Here is a 23,633-nt window from a genome sequence, read left to right on the forward strand (position 1 = left end):
GGCTGGCAGGGACATTAAGCGCTCAGCATTTATTATATATTTTTTAACAAATTCATTACAAATGAAAAGCCGAAATGTCGTGAGTCAATAAGTATTCAATCCCTTTGTTATGGCCAGCCTAAATATGTTCAGGAGTAAACATTTGCTTAACAAGTCACATAATAAGTTGCATGGACTCACTCTGTGTGCAATAAGTGTTTAACATTATTTTTTAATAACTACCTCACACATACAATTATATGTAAGGTCCCTCAGTCAAGCAGTGAATTTCAAACACAGATTCATCGTCTTCATCTGGGCAATAACAATTCAGTAGAGTGACTTTATGTGCCAGGTTTCCCTTCCGTCCCTGCTCTGGATCGAGTGGGGCTTCTCCATCTGTCGGAGGCCTGCACCATCCTGTGAAGCGTGGGAGTGGCCGGATTTTCTCGTCCTTCTCGCCAGCCGTGATTTTGGGCAGCTCCATGGTAAGAAATGTGACTGTTCCTGGTGCAAAAACAATGTCCTATCCCGGAGCCCGAGTAAATTACATTATTAAGCTGCTCCCGAATGTACTACGCCAGGATATGGACATCAATTCTATCGTAGTACATGTGGGTTTTAATGACATTATGAAGGGCAGCTCTGAACAGTTGAAACTGGATTTCAAAGAGCTGATTGATTCTCTGCTAGACACTAATAAAAATACCCATCATATCTGGCCCGGTGCCCTCGTTGAATCGTGGCATTGAATGCTTTAGCCAGTTGTGAAGAGAGTGAATCCTGCTATGTGATTATTGTAGCTCAATGGGTGTAACTTTTGTTGACAATTTTGATACCTTTTGGAAACAAAACACGTTTTCTAAGGAGGATGGGATCCACCCAAATCATTTGGGTTCCTGGATCCTTTCACAGCCTTATAAGGCTGCGTTGAGACAATTACTTATCAAATGACCCAAGCCCAGCTCAGTTAATCTCTACAATTGTGTTTGCTGAGTCATCATAATGCTTTAGCAAATTTACATTATACCAGGGGCATTGGTAGACACAATGTAAGTAACCTAATGTATGTCCCTCTAACTGCCCTGAATGCCTCTGCTGATCCTACAGCTAATGTATGCAGCAATCATATGTCTATGAACCAGATTTATGCTGTTAGCACTGAGGCGGTGTGCCCTAGTAGAAAGTCCACTGTGTACAGCTCACCCTGCACTAACATAATATAACATGAGAATATCTACTTCTGCTAAGCTTCCCAATAAAGCAATGAAAACAAGCAAGCATCCCAGAAAAGTGCTCAAAATAGCCCACGTTAACATATGTAGCTTAAGAAACAAGGTTAATGAAATTAACTTGCTAGTAACAGATGCCATTCATATTCTGACTATCTCTGAAACTCACTTAGACAATACCTTTGATGATACAGTGGTAGCAATACAAGGTTATAACATTTACAGAAAATACAGAAATGCCAGTGGTGGAGGTGTTGCTGTTTATATTCAGAACCACCTCCCTGTAAAGATTACAGAGGATCTCATGTTAAATACTGTAATATGGCTTCAGGTTCATCTGCCTCACCTAAAGCCCATTCTGGTGGGAAGCTGCTATAGACCACCAAGTGCAAACAGTCAGTATCTGGATAACATGTGTGAAATGCTTGATAATGTATGTGATATCAACATAGAGGTATATGTTCTGGGTGATTTAAATATTGACTGGCTTTCATCAAGCTGCCCACTCAAGAAAAAGCTTCAAACTATAACCAGTGCCTGCAACCTGGTTCAGGTTATTAGTCAACCTATCAGGGTAGTTACAAACAGCACAGGAATGAAATCACCAACATGTATTGATCACATATTTACTAATGCTGCAGAAATGTGCTTGAAAGCAGTATCCAGATCCATTGGATGTAGTGATCACAATATAGTAGCCATATTTATGAAAACCAAAGTTCCAAAGGCTGGGCCTAATATAGTGCACAAGAGGTCATACAATACGTTTTGTAGTGATTCCTATGTTGTTGATGTAAAGAATATTTGTTGATCCGTGGAGTGCAAACAGACGTTGCACTTGACACATTTATAAATTGCTTATCCCAGTTACTAATAAGCATGCACCCATTAAGAAAATGACTGTAAAAACTGTTAAATCCCCGTGGATTGATGAGGAATTGAAAAATGGTATGGTTGAGAGGGATGAGGCAAAAGGAATGGCAAATAAGTCTGGCTGCACAACTGATTGGCAAACGTACTGCAAATTGAGAAATCATGTGACTAAACTGAATAATAATAAGAATAAACTACACTATGAAACAAAGATAAATGACATAAAGAATGATAGTAAAAAGCTTTGGAGCACATTCAATGACATTTTGGGGAAAAAGGCAAACTCAGCTCCATCATTCATTGAATCGGATGGCTCATTCATTACAAAACTGACTGATATTGCCAACTACTTTAATGATTTTTTCATTGGCAAGATTAGCAAACTTAGGCATGACATGCCAGCAACAAACACTGACACTACACATACAAGTATATCTGACCAAATTATGAAAGACAAGAATTGTAATTTTGAATTCCGTAAAGTGAGGTAAAACATTATTGTTGTCTATCAACAATGACAAGCCACCGGGGTCTGACAACTTGGATGTAAAATTACTGTGGATAATAGCGGACGTTATTGCCACTCGTATTTGCCATATCTTCAATTTAAGCCTACTAGAAAGTGTGGCCTCAGGCCTGGAGGGAAGCAAAAGTCATTCCGCTACCTAAGAATAGTAAAGCCCCCTTTACTGGCTCAAATGGCCGACCAATCAACCTGTTACCAACCCTTAGTAAAGTTTTGGAAACAATTGTGTTTGACCAGATACAATGCTTTTTTACAGTAAACTAATTGACAACAGACTTTCAGCACGCTTATAGGGAAGGACATTCAACAAGCAAAGCACTTACACAAATGACTCATTGGCTGAGAGAAACTGATAATAAAAAGATTGTGGGGGCTGTTTTGTTAGACTTCAGTGCGGCTTTTGACATTATCGATCATAGTCTGCTGCTGGAAAAACGTATGTGTTGTGGCTTTAGACCCCCTACTATATTGTGGATAAAGAGTTACCTGTCTAACAGAACACAGAGGGTGTTCTTTAATGGAAGCCTCTCCAACATAATCCAGGTAGAATCAGGAATTCCCCAGGGCAGCTGTCTAGGCCCCTTACTTTTTTTCCCCATCTTTACTAACAACATGCCACTGGCTTTGAGTAAAGCCAGTGTGTATGTATGCGGATGACTCAACATCATACACGTCAGCTACTACAGCAACTGAAATGACTGCAACACTTAACAAAGAGCTGAAGATAGTTTCAGAATGGTTGGCAAGGAATAAATTAGTCCTAAATATTTCAAAAACTAAAAGCATTGTATTTGGGACAAATTATTCACTAAACCCTAAACCTCAACTAAATATTGTAATAAATAATGTGGACATTGAGCAAGTTGAGGTGACTAAACTGCTTGGAGTAACCCTGGATTGTAAACTTTCATTGTCAAAATATATTGATACAACAGTAGCTAAGATGGGGAGAAGTCTGTCCATAATAAAGCGCTGCTCTACCTTTTTAACAGCACTATCAACAAGGCAGTTCTTACAGGCTCTAGTTTTGTCACAACTGGACTACTTTTCAGTCGTGTGGTCAGGTGCCACAAAGAGGGTCTTAAGAAAATTGCAATTGGCTCAGAACAGGGCAGCATGGCTGGCCCTTGGATGTACACAGAGAGCAAACATGTCAGTCTCTCCTGGCTCAAAGTAGAGGAGAGATTGACTTCATCACTAATTGTATTTGTGAGCAGTATTGACATGTTGAAAGCACCGAGCTGTCTGTTTAAACGACTAGCACACAGCTCAGACACCCATGCATACCCCACAAAACATGCCACCAGAGGTCTCTTCACAGTCTCCAAGTCCAGAACAGACTATGGGAGGCGCACAGTACTACATAGAGCTATGACTACATGGAACTTAGTGCGTTGTGAATTCTGTAATGAATGTATTGTAATGTTTTTTTAAATTGTATAACTGCCTTAATTTTGCCAGACCCCAGGAAGAAGCCTTGGCAGCAGCTAATAGAGATCCATAATAAATACAAACACAAATGGCTTGCATACACACCAGACATGTCACCCATTGAGCATGATTGGGATGCTCTGGATCGACGTGTACGACAGCGTGTTCCAGTTCCTGCCGAGATCTAGCAACTTAGCACAGCCATTCCACAGGCCACAATCAACAGCCTGATCAACTCTATGCGAAGGAGATGTGTCGCACTGCATGAGGCAAATGGTGGTCACACCAGATACTGACTGGTTTTTTGATCCACGCCCATACCTTTTTTTAAAGTAATGTGAAATCCATAGATTAGGGCCTAAATAATTTATTTCAATTGACTGAGTTCCTTATATTAACATTTTTGAAATGTATATGTTGCATTTCTATTTTTGTTCAGTGTAGCTAACCAAATGACACCAGCATCTCTAGCTGTAGCCACAGAAAAATGATATGAGTGGAAAAAGTTGGCCACTCACCAACTCGTCCAATGACAACATCCTCCCAGCAGCGAGCTAGCTGACATTTACGCTCCATGTTTTTAGCTTGCTAAATAAATAGCTACATAAATGGATAAGCTAGCCAATTAGCCACATTATGATTGACCTGTGGCTCCTGGCTAGTTTGATTGTATTGACATTCCCAGCCATATTTAAATTCATCAGTTTTTGTCCAAAATATTGAGTCATTGAAACTGAAACAGTTCATCCCGAATGGCTGGAGGAAGCAATCAATGTACAAGGCCAGCTGTGATTTACAACCTGATAGCAATATTTGTTGGACTACCAATAAATGTACTGGTGGAATTATATTAATCATGCAATGAACTGCATCCATCTATTCTGCCAACAACGCCTTACTCTACGTCATGGAATTTTTAGTGAAATATAACCTATTTTTAAAACCTCTTATTAAATTGGTTTTGTAGCATAAACTGGGAATTTGATATATTTTGACTTACAGTTGAAGTCGGAAGTTTACATACACTTAGGTTGGAGTCACTAAAACTCGTTTTTCAACCACCACAAATTTCTTGTTAACAAACTATAGTTTTGGCAAGTCGGTTAGGGCATCTACTTTGTGAATGACACAATTGTTTACAGACAGATTATTTCACTTATAATTCACTGTATCACAATTCCAGTGGGTCACAATTCCAGAAAATTATGTCATGGCTTTAGAAGCTTCTGATAGGCTAATTGACATCATTTGAGTCAATTGGAGTTGTACCTGTGGATGTATTTCAAGGCCTACCTTCAAACTCAGTGCCTCTGCTTGACATCATGGGAAAATCAAATGAAATCAGCCAAGACCTCAGAAAAAAATGGTAGACCTCCACAAGTCTGGTTCATCCTTGGTAGCAATTTCCAAACGCCTGAAGGTACCACGTTCATCTGTACAAACAATAGTACGCAAGTGTAAACACCATGGGACCACGCAGACGTCATACCGCTCAGGAAGGAGACGCGTTCTGTCTCCTAGAGACTAACGTACTTTGGTGCGAAAAGTGCAAATCAATCCCAGAACAACAGCAAAGGACCTTGTGAAGATGCTGGAGGAAACAGGTATAAAAGTATCTATATCCACAGTAAAACGAGTCCTATATCGACATAACGTGAAAGGCCGCTCAGCAAGAAAGAAGCCACTGCTCCAAAACCACCATAAAAAAGCCAGACTACGGTTTGCAACTGCACATGGGGACAAAGATCGTACTTTTTGGAGAAATGTCCTCTGGTCTGATGAAACAAAAATTGAACTGTTTGGCCATAATGACCATCGTTAAAAAAGGGGGTAGCTTGCAGGCCAAAGAAAACCATCCCAACCATGAAGCACTGTGGTGGCAGCATCATGCTGTGTTGATGCTTTGCTGCAGGAGGGACTGGTGCACTTCACAAAATAGATGGCATCATGAGGAAGGAAAAGTATGTGGATATATTGAAGCAACATCTCAACACATCAGTCAGGAAGTTAAAGCTTAGTCGCAAATGGGTCTTCCAAATGGACAATGACCCCAAGCATACTTCCAAAGGTGTGGCAAAATTGCTTAAGGACAACAAAGTCAAGGTATTGGAGTGGCCATCACAAAGCCCTGACCTCAATCCTATAGAAAATGTGTGGGGAGAACTGAAAAAGCGTGTGCGAGCAAGGAGGCCTACAAACCTGACTCAGTTACACCAGCTCTGTCAGGAGGAATGGGCCAAAATTCACCCAACTTATTGTGGGAAGCTTGTGGAAGGCTACCCGAAATGTTTGACCCAAGTTAAACAATTGAAAGGCAATGCTACCAAATACTAATTGAGTGTATGTAAACTTCTGACCCACTGGGAATGTGATGAATGAAATAAAAGCTGAAATAAATCATTCTCTCTTCTATTATTCTGACATTTCACATTCATAAAATAAAGTGGTGATCCTAACTGACCTAAGACAGGGAATTTTTACTAGGATTAAATGTCAGGAATTGTGAAAAACTGAGTTTAAATGTATTTGGCTAAATCTGTATGTAAACTTCCGACTTCAACTGTATATTATGATTGTCCATTTTTTTCATATCTGCAAAGTAGTTAAAATGTTTTTCCACTTTAAAATGCGCTCTAGTCAACCACAAATGTCCTATTTTAAGGTGATACTTTTGTATTTTGGCAATGAGGACCTTTATCTACTTCCTCAGAATCAGATGAACTCGTGGATACCATTTTTATATTTATGTGTCCAGTATGAAGGAAGTTAGAGGTACTTTCACGAGCCAATGCTAACTATTGTTAGCACAATGACTGGAAGTATATGGGTATCTGCTAGCATGCTAGAAGATAGCACAATGACTGAAGTCTATGGGTAACGCTAGTTAGCAATTGCGCTAGTCTTAGTTAGCAACTTCCTTCAAACCGCACGCATCTGACTCTAGGGAAGTAGATAAAGGGCCTCTTTCCCAAAATCCCGAAGTTTTCCTTTAAGTAAGGTGCGTTATGAAGGACAAACATTTTTTTAATGATAATTACATATACACACATGATTCCATTGCTCAACTAGGACTAAATGAGACACTATGTTTTTATTTCAAAAATGTTTTAAACATTATTTTAAAAGACGTAAAAAATTTCATTATGTGTAATCTCCGACAGTAGAGGGGTCTTGGTCGCTGCATGTTCAACTTCCATACCCAATCCCAACCACTGCGGAGTGAGTGTCAGTACTATGTGTCCATGCTATGTGCAGTCAACTAGCATAATTAGTGTTTGTGAAGTATGTAAATATAGTGATTATTATTAAGGAGTCCTGTCTAGGACTGGTTCTGCCTTCTGAGATTAGACACTTCTAAAGTATACATTGATAATTTATCCTGGCCAGCATGATAGGCCTACCTCTTTTTTGTTTTTTTAAGCCAAAGGAAAGGAATATGTTATCCCTCTCAGGGTCAATAACAAGAGAAAAACTACATAAAAAATGAAATTTATGCAAACAGATGCAGGCCTATAACCACTGGAGTAGCCTACGCTTCCATTGTACTGCACGCAACCACATGTGGGGTATTCGTTTTGACCCATCAGGGGACAAAGCGGTCTGATCATTAAGAGCGGGGTGGTATAATGACTTGTAACATCAATGCAACATCCGTCCGCTCTGGGCACCGGTAGAGCCAAAGTGAGTGCGTCCATTTATTCACTTGAGTTTATTGGCTACATGTTCAGTTGGCCTAGCTACATTTCTTGTACATTCCACCTTGGGATTCAGTTAATGAATTAATTTAGATATAATTGTCCAACAAAGAGCTGGAGATAATAATTGATACGTGCTAAGACGGCAGCCCCCATGCACTTATCGAGGGACAATCAAGGTGGAACAACATTGTTGTGGACGGAGTTGCTGAATCTCCACACGAGACCTGGATGGAGTCTGAGTACAAAGTGAGGGAAATGATCACGGAGAAACCGAAGATGGACCACAGGAAGATTGAGGTGGAGCGTGTCCACAGGACTGGAAAACCCACCACCGGCCCATTTGACAGGCCCAGGCAGATAGTGGTCAAGTTCCTGAGGTTCAAGGACAAGGTAGCTGTTCTGGAAAGAGCCAAGAACTTGAGAGGAATGTACATCGTATTCAACGAGGACTATCCTGAAGCTGTGCGCCAGAAGAGGAAAGAACTTATCCCAGGCATGAAAGCTGCCAGAGCGCGTGGGGACATTGCTTACATCCGCTATGACAGGCTCATTGTCCACGCTCCCCCCAAAAGCCTGGAAGGGATGAGAGAGCCAAGTCTATGGGTTCATAGCTTCAACCCCACAGCACACACACACACACACAACAACTGATTAATGGACTGCTGATAGTTTTTTTTTCTCTTGCTTTTTTTTACTCTTTTCCATAGTATGTCTATCTATGATAAGCTACCCAGGGAAGGGATGAAAATAGCCCATATTAATATATGTAGCCTTAGAAATAAGGTTAATGAAATCAATAACTTGCCAACATCAGATAACATTCATATATTAGCCATTTCTGAGACTCACTTAGATAATTTATTTGATGATACAGCAGTATCAATACAAGTATATAACATCTATAGAAGAGACAGAAATGCTTATGGGGGAGGTGTATATATTCAGAGCCATATCCCTGTAATGCTTAGAGAGGATTTCATGTCAAGTGTTATTGAAGTGTGGTTGCAGGTTCACCTGCCTCATCTAAAGCCTATTATTTTGTGGTGTTGCTATAGGCCACTAAGTGCTAACAGCCAGTATCTAAATAATGTGTGTGAAATGCTTGATAGTGTATGTGATGTAAACAGAGAGGTCTACTTTCTTGGGGACCTGAATATTGACTGGTTTTTGTCAAGCTGTCCGCTCAAGAGGACGATTCTAACTGTAACCAGTGCCTGTAATCTGGTTCAGGTTATTAATCAACCTACCAGGGTGTTTACATAAACTACAGGAACTAGATCATCCACATGTATTGATAAAATTTTTACTAATACTGTAGAACTTTGTTCTAAAGCTGTATCCGTACCCATTGGATGCAGTGATCACAATATAGTGGTTATTGAGAAAGTATGTGACCTAAACTCAACCAAAAGAAGAAGAAACTGTATTATGAAGCCAAGATCAATGATATAAAGAATTATGGGGAAAAAACGTGAGTACTTTAAATGAAATTATGGGCAGAAAGACTAATTCAACTCCATCGTTCATCGAATCAGATGGCTTATTCATCAGAAAACCATTTACATTTACATTTAAGTCATTTAGCAGACGCTCTTATCCAGAGCGACTTACAAATTGGATGTTGCCAATTATTTTAATGATTACTTCATTGGCAAAGTGAGCAAATTTAGGCAGGAAATGCCAACAACGAACAGTGAGCCATCGTATTCATGCATTAAAAAAGGGAAACCAAAGTCATTCCGCTACCCAAGAGTGGTAAAGCAGCCTTTACTGGTTCTAACAGCCGACCTATCAGATTGCTGGCAACTCTTAGCAAACTGTTGGAAGAAATTGTGTTTGATCAAATACAATGCTATTTCTCTATAAACAAATAAACACTTTCAGCATGCTTATAGAGAAGGGCCCCCAACATGTACTACACTGACACAAATGACTGATGATTGGTTGAAATAAATTAAGAAGAAGAAGATTGTGGAAGCTGTACTGTTAGATTTCAGTGCAGCCTTCAACATTATTGAGCATAACCCGTTGTTGAGAAAATGTATGTGCTATGGCTTTTCAACCTCTGCCATATCGTGGATTTAGAGATCTATAGCTAATAGAACTCAGAGTGTTCTTTAATGAAAGCTTCTCTGATGTCAAACATGTAAAGTGTGGTGTACCGCAGGGCAGCTCTCTAGGCCCTCTACTCTTCTCTATTTTTACCAATGATCTGCCACTGGAATTAAACAAAGCCTGTGTGTCCATGTATGCTGATGATTCAACCCTATACTCATCAGCAACCACAGCTAATGAAGTCACTGAAACCCTTAACAAAGAGTTGGTCAGTTTTGGAATGGGTGGCCAATAAGAAACTGGTCCTGAACATCTCTAAAACTAAGAGCATTGTATTTCGTACAAATCATTCCTTAAGTTCTAGACTTCAGCTGAATCTGGTAATGAATGGTGTGGCTGTTGAACAAGTTGAGGAGACTAAATTACTTGGTGTTACATAAGATTCTAAACTGTCATGGTCAAAACATGGTCAAAACATATAGATTCAATGGTTATAAAGATGGGGAGAGGTCTGTCCATGATAAAGAGATGCTCTACTTTTTGACACTACATTCCACAAAGCAAGTCCTGCAGGCTCTAGTTTTATTTTATCTTGATTATTGTCCAGTCATATGGTCAAGTGCTGCAAAGAAGGACCTAGTTAAGCTGCAGCTGGCCTAGAACAGAGCGGCACGTTTTGCTCTTCATTGTAATCAGAGGGCTAATATCAACACTATTAATGCCAGTCTCTCTTGACTAAGAGTTTAGGGAAGACTAACTGCATCACGTCTTGTTTTTATAAGAAACATTGTGTTGGAAATTCCAAATTGTTTGCATAGTCAACTTACACACAGCACCGACACACACACTTACCCCACCAGACATGCCACCAGGGGTCTTTTCACAGTCTCCAGGTCCAGAACAAATTCAAGGAAACATACAGTATTATACACAGCCATGATTGCATGGAACTCCCTTCCATCTCATATTTACATTTTACATTTACGTCATTTAGCAGACGCTCTTATCCAGAGCGACTTACAAATAGGTGCATTCACCTTATAGCCAGTGGGATAACCACTTTACAATGTTTTTTATTTTTTTTGGGGGGGGGGCATTTATGTGTAACTGATAAATGCACACACACGCACACTACATGTTAATGTTTTTAAATGTATGTAAATTGTAAAGTATTTTGTCTGTAATGTATTTTTCGTTATGTGTCGGACCCCAGTAAGACTAGCTGTCGCCATTGAAGTCGGGCATCCTAATAAAATTAAATACAAATTAAATAAAATGTACCACAAGTTCCTTGTTTTGCTAAGTTTGCCGTATTGTACATTGGTCTCCATTACTCTCTTTTTTTACATGGTCATTAGCAGAGTATACATGATCACAAGTTTAGCTTGAAGACGCAGGCAATTTGAAAAACTGAGTACATTTTTCTGATTTATTGGCACATTTAACCATGTCGCACGCCATAGTTTACAAACTAAGTGAACAGTGTTAAAACAATGACGTCATATCTGAATTCTGCCATCTTTATGCACCTTCGTCACTGTGGGCTTATTTGTGTCTATCAATGCAGGAGTACATTTTGGCCAATTATTTGCCATTGCCAACCCCCAAATTTAGCCATTTTCAGCCAATTTGTGGGTCCCTCTCTCATCCCTTCCCCTCATCCCTTGCTCCCCCTACCTACCTCCCTCCCTCCCTCTCTTTCTCCTCTCTCAGGGCAAGGGCTACAACTTTGAGATGCTGTAGGGCCATCAGGGAGTGTTCACTATTCAGGCTCTCATGCCTCCAGTTGTCTCAAGCTTCCTTCAAACCGTGGCCTGCGTGGTCCAGCAGTTACAGCCGCTGAGTCGACATGGGTTCGAATCCGGCCCACTCACTGCCCTTTGACTCACCCTCCCCCGTCTTTCCAACACTTTACTATTTCTTCAATAAAAAGCTCAAAGAACTACGAAAGGAGTGGGACTGCCCTTCAAACCCCTGAAAATAGAACTCTGAATAGAACCAACACCTCATCTGCTCTCTATAACTACCACCTCATCCCCAACTTGACCACCACCATAGAGAGAGCAGTCAGCCCCCTCACCGGGTCCCCTGTGGAGAGGAGGGCCTTGGAGGGTATTATCCATGATCCCCAGCTTTGTTTAGCTTTTATGATCTCATTACAAGACAAGACCGGCAACCATTTCTTATGTAGCTAGCCTCCCCACCAGGCCCAGTCCCAGCACTGGACCACCAAGCCTCTTCCTCCCATCCCAAACCCCAATAAATCTTTCTCCCTAACCCCAGCCACTTGGCCCTCTCCATTTCATTTATACTACCTGACCTGTCCCCACTGTTTCCCCTAAAACAGAGAGAGAGGACGGGAAGAATAAATAAATTGGGGAGAGGACAAAACATGAAATTAGATAGTATACAACAGGAAAGGTGAGACTGAAAAGAGGCTCAAAGCTAGTGGCCGTGTTTGGTGATAAACTCAGTGGTCTCCCAATACCCCCAACCCCCTCTCCTACTCCATCCCTCCTGCCTCTCCATTTCCCTGCCTGGCCCTAACCCTGCCCCTCGTTTTCCCTGCCTACCCCTACCTCGGTAGGCCTGCAGTGCAGTGCCCCATGCCCTGAGTGCGCTCGCTGGAGCGCAGGCCCCCGTAAGAAGGGATCCCATTCACACAGCCTGACTCCAGATGCTGGTTACAACACTCCTCCAGGCTATGGCAGGGAGCGAGAGAGCAAGGGAGCGGAGGAAGGGAGAGAGTGAGCAGGAAAGAGAGATAGGAATCTGATAGCCTATCATTAACAGGCTAAATACATTTGAAAGATGACGTGCTGAACTGTTGACCCCTGGTGGTGATGTTTATAGGCACGACCGTTATTGTTTTGTCTCAATATTTCAAACTGTCATTTTAGTTCCCATTTCAAAGGATTATTTGCTGTGAGGGACAAATTCTGTTATGTGTTACGTCCACTATGATGACTGATTTAGTATTGGGCAATGTAGAAACAACAGGGAAGCTGAGGGGCTGGGTGTGGAGAGAGAGAGAAAAGAAATAAAGAAATAATTCCTTCTGACTTTCAAGCAAGATAGTCTTACCTTTATCAATCAATACTCTGGCTCTATTCTCTACCCTTCTGTGGCGCTGTTCAAGACCTGGAAAAAAAAAACCTTGGTCAAGACATAAGAAAACAACGAAGTACAATATTGTGTGTGTGTGTTGCTAGTGTTTCACTCATGACAACCTCCAGCTGAACTGTGTCTGTCTGGTATGTGGACCATCTCAAACAGCGTTTCAATGGTGGAGTCCTCCAGCCATGCAGAAAATGAAAATAGCAGCGAAGAGGACCGGGCAAAATACTACAAAACACACACCTAGGAAACCCTAACTGCGGTACCTCTGTTCTGAGAGAGAAAGAAAGAAAGAAAGAGAGAGTTGAGAGAGAGAGAGGTCTGCCAGGGAATGGTGTGTGTGTGTGTGTGTGTGTGTGTCAGTAAGCCCAAGGAGCTGATTGTGGACTACAGGAAACGGGGGGGGTGGACTACATCGACGAGGCTGCAGTGAAGTGGGTTGAGAGCTTGAAGTTCCTCGGTGTCTACTAAAATGGTCGACTCACACGTGCACGACTGTGCGACAGTGCCTCTTCCCTCTCAGGAAGTTGAAAAGGTTTGGCATGGGCCCTCAAATCCTCTAAAAGTTATACAGCTGCACTATTGAGAGCATCTTGACTGGCTGCATCACTGCTTGGTATGGCAACAGTACCACCCTCGATTGCATGGTGCTACAGTGTGTGGTGTGGACAGCCCATTACATCACTGGGGCCGAGCTCCCTTCCATCCAGGCCCGGAAAATCGTTAGACTCCAGCCACCCAAGCCATAGACTGTTCTCTTTGCTTCCGCACAGCAAGCGGTACCGGTGCATGAAGTCTGACACCAACAGGCTCCTGAACAGCTTCTATCCCCAAGCCATAAGACTGCTAAATAGCTAACAGAATGGCTACACAGACTGAGTTGACCCTTGTATGTTATTTTTGCACTGTCTCTATACACACTCACGCACACTGACACTCCAACACAAACATACTGTAACATGCACACACATTTATACTGACTGTACACACACACACACACTCTTCATTTACCCTGCTGCTACACTGTTTATCATTATATGTCCCGATGCCTAGTCACCTTACCCCTATACATATCTACCTCTATCAACTTAGTATCCCTGCACATTGTAAATATGGTAACGGTACTGACCCTGTATATAGCTTCTTACTTTCTCATGTTCTTAGTTCTTATTTTTATTTACTGTGTGTTTTTGTTTTACCTTATGTTATTTTTAGTGCTAAATTGATATTGATTACAGCATTGTTGGGTTTGGAGCTTGCAAGAAAGGCATTTCACATTAAACCTTGACACTTGCCAGGGACAGTGCTGAAATTGGTTCCAGTACTCATTTTGGCTGCCTGTAATGTTTATATTTAGGTGCAGGAGCTCCACAATACTTTTGAGCTAATATTCTATAAGAGGAACAGGAGCTCAAGCAGTACAACATTTGAGGTGCCGGTACTCAGCTCCAGTGAGCTGATGCCAAAGTCAAGCACTGACCAGGGAATGGCCCCTGTCCAAATGGCCTGAATAATACATGCTGTGTGTTTATTAAAATGTATCCAAGGACATGTAAATGCCGTCATGCTGCTTGCTTAGCGAGCACCACTTCCTCTCGATTCGGCCCATACCTGGCGCGAACTCGGGACCATCCTCATTCAAGCGTCTTCGTGCCTCAAAAGCTAGATAATGAGGCGATGCAAGCGGGACACTTCCGGCTGAGGAGTAAGTTTCACACATCCCCATGTGGTACAGACACATGAAGCTTCATCCCTGCAAACTTTACTAGTGCACCATGATGAACACACACACACACACACACACACACACTCACTCACTCACAGACACACAACCAATCTGTACACACACATAAGCAGCCTTTACATACAAAAACACAGAAAATAACACAAAGAGAATCACATAAACATCCTCAGTAAAACACGCAATTCATTTTTTTTTAGGGGTCACATATAACCAACCCAATCACTGATCTAAAATCAGCATTCCCTGTCCAAATACTAACTCAAGCCAGAAGAAGCAAACACTGATAGGACCTAATCGATCTACAACCAGGCTTATGTCCAATGTCCAACACATTCACTGACCGACCATAGTGAAGTCATTGCATACATAGCAATTGTTTTTATCCATCAGAGAACATTCCTTCACCACATGGCTTGCTCTGGCCTCCTCGCTGCCTCTGCTGAGGGCAGTGAATGAAGAGGAATCTAATTTAGGCGGTCTAACAACTCCCTCTTGTGGCATCTCTATGGTCTCACATCTAAATTCAAACAAATTTGCACATTGCAACCGCAACCAATTGCAATGGAAAGTTACAGCAAAGAGACTGATAACTTCCCCTTTCATCTGTGGTCACATTAGCATACCCTAAATGTTTAGATAGCAAGCTCATGGTTAGGCCGTTTAACGATATTTAAAAACAGTCAATTAGGTCTTACTATCACATCTCCCGAGTGGCGCAGTGGTCTAAGGCACTGCACCGCAGTGCTAGCTGTGCCACTAGAGATCCTGGTTCGAATCCAGGCTCTGTCGTAGCCGGCGGCGACCGGGAGACCCATGGGGCGGCGCAGAATTGGCCCAGCGTCGTAGGGGAAGGAATGGCCGGCAGGGATGTAGCTCAGTTGGTAGAGCATGGCGTTTGCAACGCCAGGGTTGTGGGTTTGATTCCCACGGGAGGCCAGTATTAAAAATAAATAATGTATGCACTCACTAACTTTAAGTCGCTCTGGATAAGAGCGTCTGCTAAATGACTAAAATGTAAATGTAATGTTCAATCGAATTTGCTCTAGTGTCCACCAGTGTTAATGTGGGTGTGGTGGCCTGTCAGAGCTGGAGGTTGAGGCGCACGCAATTAGAGGGGAGCAGACGTCCAACATGATTACATGACATTACATTTAAGTCATTTAGCAGACGCTCTTATCCAGAGCGACTTACAGTTAGTGAGTGCATACATAATTTTTTCATACTGGCCCCCCGTGGGAATTGAACCCACAACCCTGGCGTTGCAAACGCCATGCTCTACCAACTACCCAAGCATACAGTGCCGGCCATTCCCTACCCTGGACGACTTGTGCGCCGCCCCATGGGTCTCCCGGTCGCGGCCGGCTACGACATAGCCTGGATTCGAACCAGGATCTCTAGTGGCACCGCTAGACCACTGCGCCACACAGTAGCTAAAGTAGCCTAATTGGCTAATGGCCCTGTCCTAATTGATTGTAGCCATGAACTTGATGACCGATATGGAACTGTCTAAGCTGCAAAGCCTCTATAGACGGCTGCTTATATTTGTTCTATTTCACACATGTACAAGTGTGTATTAATCCACATGTGTGAATTTGACATTTTTGCATATCCCAACTCTCCATGAGACTCCCTTGGAGAGTAGGGTCTTTGCCAGGGTCTGCCGTTATCAACGGCGACGCTGGACCAATTAGGGTTACATGCCTTGCTCAAGGGCCCATAGACATATATATGTTTTTACCTTGTCTGCTCGTGGGATTCGAACTAGCGACCTTTCGGCTACTGGCCCAACGCTCAAGTGTGCCAAATTGGTGTAATGACGCGTAAGGATAAAAGTGTCTGGCCATCATTACACAATAACCAAAGTAAATGTCAGTAGTTTTTAAACCAATATGCTATGACTATGTCCCCCAAACGTGACGCGCCAATTATGTCTGTTTATTCACCACATAAACGCCAACAGTACTGCGTGTGTACGTGCCGGAGTCCTGAGAACACCTCTTTACTGGAAGTTACTGTAAATTGCTGTTTGTAACATGAGGCAATACTTTCTTCCGCCTACGGTTATCACTCAATGGACCTTTACTACGTCTGTTACTATAATATCATGCCTATTGGCTAGCACTGTATGCTTGGGTAGTTTCGTTTTCAGAGCGACAGCAGCCTAAAGTCGTTTACTCAACTCCGTCCTATGGAAGATATCCATATCATAGGGATCTAAACTAGAGCTATGATATGCATATGCCTATCGAATGTATTTATTGCTTCCTCAATAGCAGATAGGCCAGTATGTAAATGATATAGTACAGTTTCAAATGGTCTCTATGTTACAGATAAGCCACAGACTGTACCATTTTTATAGGCCCCTTAAAATTTGAATATATGTAGAAGTGGAATGGTATTATGGAAGTATTATAGGCCATATATCCCTATAATAATATATAAGAACTCCATATATTTTTTATAAGATGGTGATGGTTTCTTGCACAATTTAGAGAAAACCGAAACAAACAACTCAGTAATTTGTGGCAAATTTGTAAAAAAAAAAATATATATATTTAAAAAGTGTGAATACAAACCAAAAGTTATTGATATCATTAAAATGTTAGTGTGATGGAAAATGTTGTTCCATAAGCAGGCTTTCCTGCGGTCCCCATTATAAGTATGAGCTTTAACGTGATCACCGATCACTTCCGTAGACTACAGTATTAAATGCGTGTATTACGTTAGCCAAACAGGGAAGTCCTCTCCTCCTCGTTCTTTCGTTCACCTTGTTGGCCCAAAACATTATTAGGCCGCGACATTTTTATTTTCCTTAGCTAAACTTGTAAGAAATAGCCTAATAGTCAACAGGCTAGGCTGTTGTTCATGGATTGACGTTAAAACTGTACGATATACATATTCAGCTGTCTTCACAGGAGTGAGAGAAGACGGAGAGAAGAAACGGAACGGAATTATGTCCAAACTCTTTTGAAATGTTTATAGCTGACTTTTATTGAGTTTGTGAACGGTAAGTTATTGATATCCTAAATATGTCTCATATTGGTGAGATATTATTTACGCACTAACCCCACAGACGATCGATTTTGATCAAACATTCAAGTTTTAATCGTGTTGACAGCCAGTGGTTGGTGTGTTCACTGCGCAATCGAAAGCGCTTTCTTCAGTTGAAGTTGTCGAAGTTGGTCAACAATTTATCAGATAAAAATATTTTTAGAATACAACAACTACCAACCCTGTCATATAATTATTATTTATATCAACATGCATAAGCAGACCCATGATTATTCAGGCCACCGTAATAAACTCAGAGTTGCGTAAAGGTTAGTTGTCGAGATAGGCCTTCCTCACTCTTGTTTATGTCTTGATGTTGTATGTCTTGAGTTGTCTCTATATTCTGCTGTTCTAGGTTCTCAAATTAATTAAAGTGATTTTCAGTAGTCTAACTTAATTAAAATCATCATGGTTATGATCACTGTGGCTTATTAACCCATTATTATATGGTTGTTATCCCTAAGTAGTTTAACTGTAAGAAGTACAGTGTAAGAATGAGTAAGTGCCATAGGCTACTACGCTGTACTTAGAGGAATAATTCAACATTAGCCTAGGCCAGTGTAATGTAAAGTGTCACCAGTGGTTGTTGTTGTTGTTGCTGCTGTTGTCAGAGATACATCAAATTAAATTGTATTTGTCACATGCGCCGAATACAGAGAAATGCTTACTTACAAGCCCTTAACCAACAATGCAGTTTTAAGAAAAATAAATGTTAAGTAAAAACCTGGAGCTAACCCTACAGATAGCACTACTGGGAGATCTGAAAAGTAATAGTCAATCGATCAATAATATAATAATACTTTTAGCAAAAATGTTTATTTTCAATTTACGATCTGTAGAACAATGAGAATAGAGAGGTTCAGAACTTTTGTAAAACATCACAGTACAGTTGCAAAATACAGTGGGGAGAACAAGTATTTGATACACTGCCGATTTTGCAGGTTTTCCTACTTACAAAGCATGTAGAGGTCTGTACTTTTTATCATAGGTACACTTCAACTGTGAGAGACGGAATCTAAAACAAAAATCCAGAAAATCACATTGTATGATTTTTAAGTAATTACAATACAAATAGTCCGGATAACCATTTGATTAGCTGTTCAGGAGTCGTATGGCTTGGGGGTAAAAGCTGTTAAGAAGCCTTTTGGAACTAGACTTGGCGCTCCGGTACCACTTGCCGTGTGGTAGCAGAGAGAACAGTCTATGACTAGGGTGGCTGGAGTCTTTGACGATTTTTAGGGCCTTCCTCTGACACCGCCTGGTATAGAGGTCCTGGATGGCAGGACGCTTGGACCCAGTGATGTACTGGTCCGTACGCACTACCTTCTGTAGTGCCTTGCGGTCGGAGGCCGAGCAGTTGCCATACCAGGCAGTGATGCAACCAGTCAGGATGCTCTCGATGGTGCAGCTGTATAACTTTTTGAGAATCTGAGGACCCATGCCAAATCTTTTCAGTCTCCTGAGGGGGAATAGGCTTTGTCGTGCCCTCTTCACGACTGTCTTGGTGTGTTTGGACCATGACAGTTTGTTGGTGATGTGGACACCAAGGAACTTGAAGCTCTCAACCTGCTCTACTACAGCCCTGTCGATGAGAATGGGGGCGTGCTTGGTCCTCTTAGTTTTCCTGTAGTCCACAATCATCTCCTTTGTCTTGATCACGTTGAGGAAGAGGTTGTTATCCTGGCACCACAAGGCCAGGTCTCTGACCTCCTCCTTATAGGCTGTCTCATCATTGTCGGTGATCAGGCCTACCACTGTTGTGTCGTCGGCAAACTTAATGATGGTGTTGGAGTCGTGCCTGGCCATGCAGTCATGGGTGAACAGGGAGTACAGGAGGGGACTGAGCACGCACCCCTGAGGAGCCCCCGTGTTGAGGATCAGCGTGGCAGATGTGTTGTTACCTACCCTTACCACCTGGGGGCGGCCCGTCAGGCAGTCTAGGATCCAGTTGCAGACGGAGGTGTTTAGTCCCAGGGTCCTTAGCTTAGTGATGAGCTTTGAGGGCACTATGGTGTTGAATGCTGAGCTGTAGTCAATGAATAGCATTCTCACGTAGGTGTTCCTTTTGTCCAGGTGGGAAAGGGCAGTGTGGAGTGCAATAGAGATTGCATCATCTGTGGATCTGGTGGGGCGGTATGCAAATTGGAGTGGGTCTAGGGTTTCTGTAATAATGGTGTTGATGTGAGCCATGGCTACAGATGTGAGCGCTACGGGTCGGGAGTCATTTAGGCAGGTTACCTTAGTGTTCTTGGGCACAGGGACTATGGTGGTCTGCTTGAAACATGTTGGTATTACAGACTCAGTCAGGGACATGTTGAAAATGTCAGTGAAGACACTTGCCAGTAGGTCAGCGCATGCTCGGAGTACACGTCCTGGTAATCCGTCTGGCCCTGCGGCCTTGTGAATGTTGACCTGTTTAAAGGTCTTACTCACATCGGCTACGGAGAGCGTGATCACACGGTCGTCCGGAACAGCTGATGCTCTCATGCATGCTTCAGTGTTGCTTGCCTCGAAGCGAGCATAGAAGTAATTTAGCTCATCTGGTAGGCTCGTGTCACTGGGCAGTTCACAGCTGTGCTTCCCTTTGTAGTCTGTAATAGTTTGCAAGCCCTGCCACATCCGACGAACGTCGGAGCCGGTGTAGTACGATTCAATCTTAGTCCTGTATTGACGCTGTGCCTGTTTGATGGTTCGTCGGAGGGCATAGCGGCATTTCTTATAAGCGTCCAGGTTAGAGTCCCACTCCTTGAAAGCGGCAGCTCTACCCTTTAGGTCAGTGTGGATGATGCCTGTAATCCATGGCTTCTGGTTGGGGTATGTACGTACGGTCACTGTGGGGACGACATCATCGATGCACTTATTGATGAAGCCACTGACTGATGTGGTGTACTCCTCAATGCCATCGGAAGAATCCCGGAACATATTCCAGTCTGTGCTAGCAAAACAGTCCTGTAGCTTAGCATCTGCGTCATCTGACCACTTCTTTATTGACCGAGTCACTGGTGCTTCCTGCTTTAGTTTTTGCTTGTAAGCAGGAATCAGGAGGATAGAGTTATGGTCAGATTTGCCAAATGGAGGGTGAGGGAGAGCTTTGTACGCATCTCTGTGTGTGGAGTAAAGGTGGTCTAGAGTTTTTTTTCCCTCTGTTTGCACATTTAACATTCTGGTAGAAATGAGGTAAAACTGATCTAAGTTTCCCTGCATTAAAGACCCCGGCCGTATATCCCACCAGGTGTATGTTATCCATGTCGTCGTTCAGCCACGACTCAGTGAAACATAAGATATTACAGTTATTAATGTCCCGTTGGTAGGATATCCATGATCTTAGTTCGTCTATTTTGTTATCCAATGATTGTACGTTGGCCAATAGGACTGATGGCAGAGGCAGATTACGCCTTCGCCGTCGGATCCTTACAAGGCACCCCGATCTACGTCCCCGATATCTCTGTCTCTTTCTCATGCGAATGACGGGGATTTGGGCCTTGTCAGGTGTCTGAAGAAAATCCTTCGCGTCCGACTCGTTAAAGAAAAAATCTTCGTCCAGTACGAGGTGAGTAATCGCTGTCCTGATATCCAGAAGCTCTTTTCGGTCATAAGAGCAGAAACATTGTGTACAAAATAAGTTACAAATAACGCGAAAAAACACACACAATAGCACAATTGGTTAGGAGCCCGTAAAACGGCAGCCATCTCCTTCGGCACCATTCACATTGACTCAATTTGTATTGTACTGTATCAGGCCTACAATCATGGTTGATTGTGGTTTTCAACCCCCCCTTTTCTTTTTACCAGTCTATTGAATGAACAAATGCATGTAAAACAATTTATCCTACCCTACCATCCAGTGTTGTTTGGTCTCGAGACCACACATTGAATGTCTCGGTCTTGTCTCAGTGTCGGATACATTTTTACTTGGTGAGGACTCGTAATTTCTTCCCAAGACCAGCGGAATAAAAAACGAATAAATACACTTATATATACACAAAAGTATGTGGACACCCCTTCAAATGATTGGATTCTGCTATTTCAGGCACACCCATTGCTGACAGGTATCTAAAATCGAGCACACAGCCATGCAATCTCCATAGAAAGACATTGGCAGTAGAATGGCCTTACTGAAGAGCTCAGTGACTTTCAACATGGCACCGTCATAGGATGCCACCTTGACAACAAGTCAGTTTGTCAAATTTCTGCCCTGCTAGCGCTGCCCTGGTCAACTGTAAGTGTTGTTATTGTGAAGCGGAAACCTCTAGGAGCAACAACGGCTCAGCCGAGAAGTGGTAGGCCACACAAGCTCACAGAACTGGACCGCCAAGTGCTGAAGCGCGTAGCGCGTAAAAATCATCGTACTCGATTGCAGCACTCACTACCGAGTTCCAAACTGCCTCTGGTAGCAACATCAGTACAATAACTGTTAGTTGGGCGCTTCATGAAATGGTTTTCCATGGCCGAGCAGCCGCACTAAAGCCTGAGATCACCATGCGCAATGCCAAGCGTCGGCTGGAGTGGTGTAAAGCTTGCTGCCATTGGACTCTGGAGCAGTGGAAATGCGTTCTCTGGAGTGATGAATCACGCTTCACCATCTGGCAGTCCGACAGACGAATCTGGGTTTGGGGGATGCCAGGAGTACGCTAGCTGCCCCAATGCATATTGCCAACTGTAAAGTTTGGTGGAGGAGGAATAATGGTCTGGGGCTGTTAGAGACGATTTTGACATATTTGTATAAAAGACAGAACATACAGAGCTCCATGTACGTGTCTGTAAATATATGAAATATGAATGTATATGATGAAATATTAGGTGCGTACCTTTATGATTTATATTTACCTGATTGAGATATATTCCTTTGTTATTAGTGTAACTTGTTTTTTTTTGCCCATTCATTGTACTGTGGTAAGTGTGTTAGTGATAGGATAAAGGCAGGAAGTTGGGCCTTCGGGGGGAGGGGAGTCCTAGCTAGACGTGGTAGCGGTATAGTCTTTTGACCATACAGACATACATACAAACAGGCCATATTATGTATTTTTCATGTCAAGCAATCTATGCTTTAAGTTGATTGGAGAATATTTTTTTGTTAGATATAAGAAGAATAAACCTTGTTGTTGCACCATATCCCTGGTACTCATTGAATGTTTTTGCCGTTTGGGAACTTCGAATATGGACTGTATGCGTCCGAAACAACCCCGCTTCAGGCTTGGGCAGTGGCTATGGTCAATTGGTAAGGAAGCCACTACTTTGGCTGTTTTTCATGGTTCGGGCTAGGCCCCTTAGTTCCACTGAAGGGAAATATTAACACTACAGCATACAATGACATTCTAGATGCTTCTGTGCTTCCAACTTTGTGGCAACAGTTTGGGGAAGGCCCTTTCCTGTTTCAGATTGACAATGCCCCCGTGCACAAAGCGAGGTCCATACAGAAATGGTTTGTCGAGATCGGTGTGGAAGAACTTGACTGGCCTGCACAGAGCCCTGGCCTCAACCCCATCGAACACCTTTGGCATGAATTGGAACGCCGACTGCGAGCCAGGCCTAATCACCCAACATCAGTGCCTGAACTCCCTAATGCTCTTGTGGCTGAACGGAAGCAAGTCCCCGCAGCAATGTTCCAACATCTAGTGGAAAGCCTTCCCAGAAGAGTGGAGGCTGTTATAGCAGCAAAAAGGGGACCAACTTCATATTTATGCCCATGATTTTGGAATGAGATGTTAGACGAGCAGGTGTCCACATACTTTTGGTCATGTAGTTTATCAGCTTCCATTCAGTCAGCACATAAAAGCGATTCGCCAGGCAAAATATAACATCCTTTTCTTGAAACAATAATATCTTATCGCCTATTGAAACCTGGGATTCCTACTTTAATCGTAACATTACTGTCCTTTACTTTAATAAAAAATATCCTCAAAATATCCGTATTTCTTTGACTCGCT

General features: G+C 42.5%; 1 protein-coding gene across 3 annotated transcripts in view; it reads left to right on the plus strand.

Moving 5' to 3' along the window:
• Positions 1 to 17,365: 17,365 nt before the first annotated feature.
• LOC121545894 (signal transducer and activator of transcription 6-like) overlaps positions 17,366 to 23,633 on the plus strand; it is a 59,191-nt gene continuing 52,923 nt past the window's right edge. For all 3 annotated transcript variants that reach the window (XM_041856793.2, XM_045209428.1, XM_045209427.1), the window contains exon 1: positions 17,366 to 17,662. The gene's annotated coding sequence lies outside the window, so the exon portion shown is untranslated. The remainder of the gene's footprint in view (positions 17,663 to 23,633) is intronic.

This window comes from Coregonus clupeaformis, chromosome 30 (assembly GCF_020615455.1).
Source record: "Coregonus clupeaformis isolate EN_2021a chromosome 30, ASM2061545v1, whole genome shotgun sequence".
Classification (NCBI taxonomy): Eukaryota; Metazoa; Chordata; class Actinopteri; order Salmoniformes; family Salmonidae; genus Coregonus; species Coregonus clupeaformis.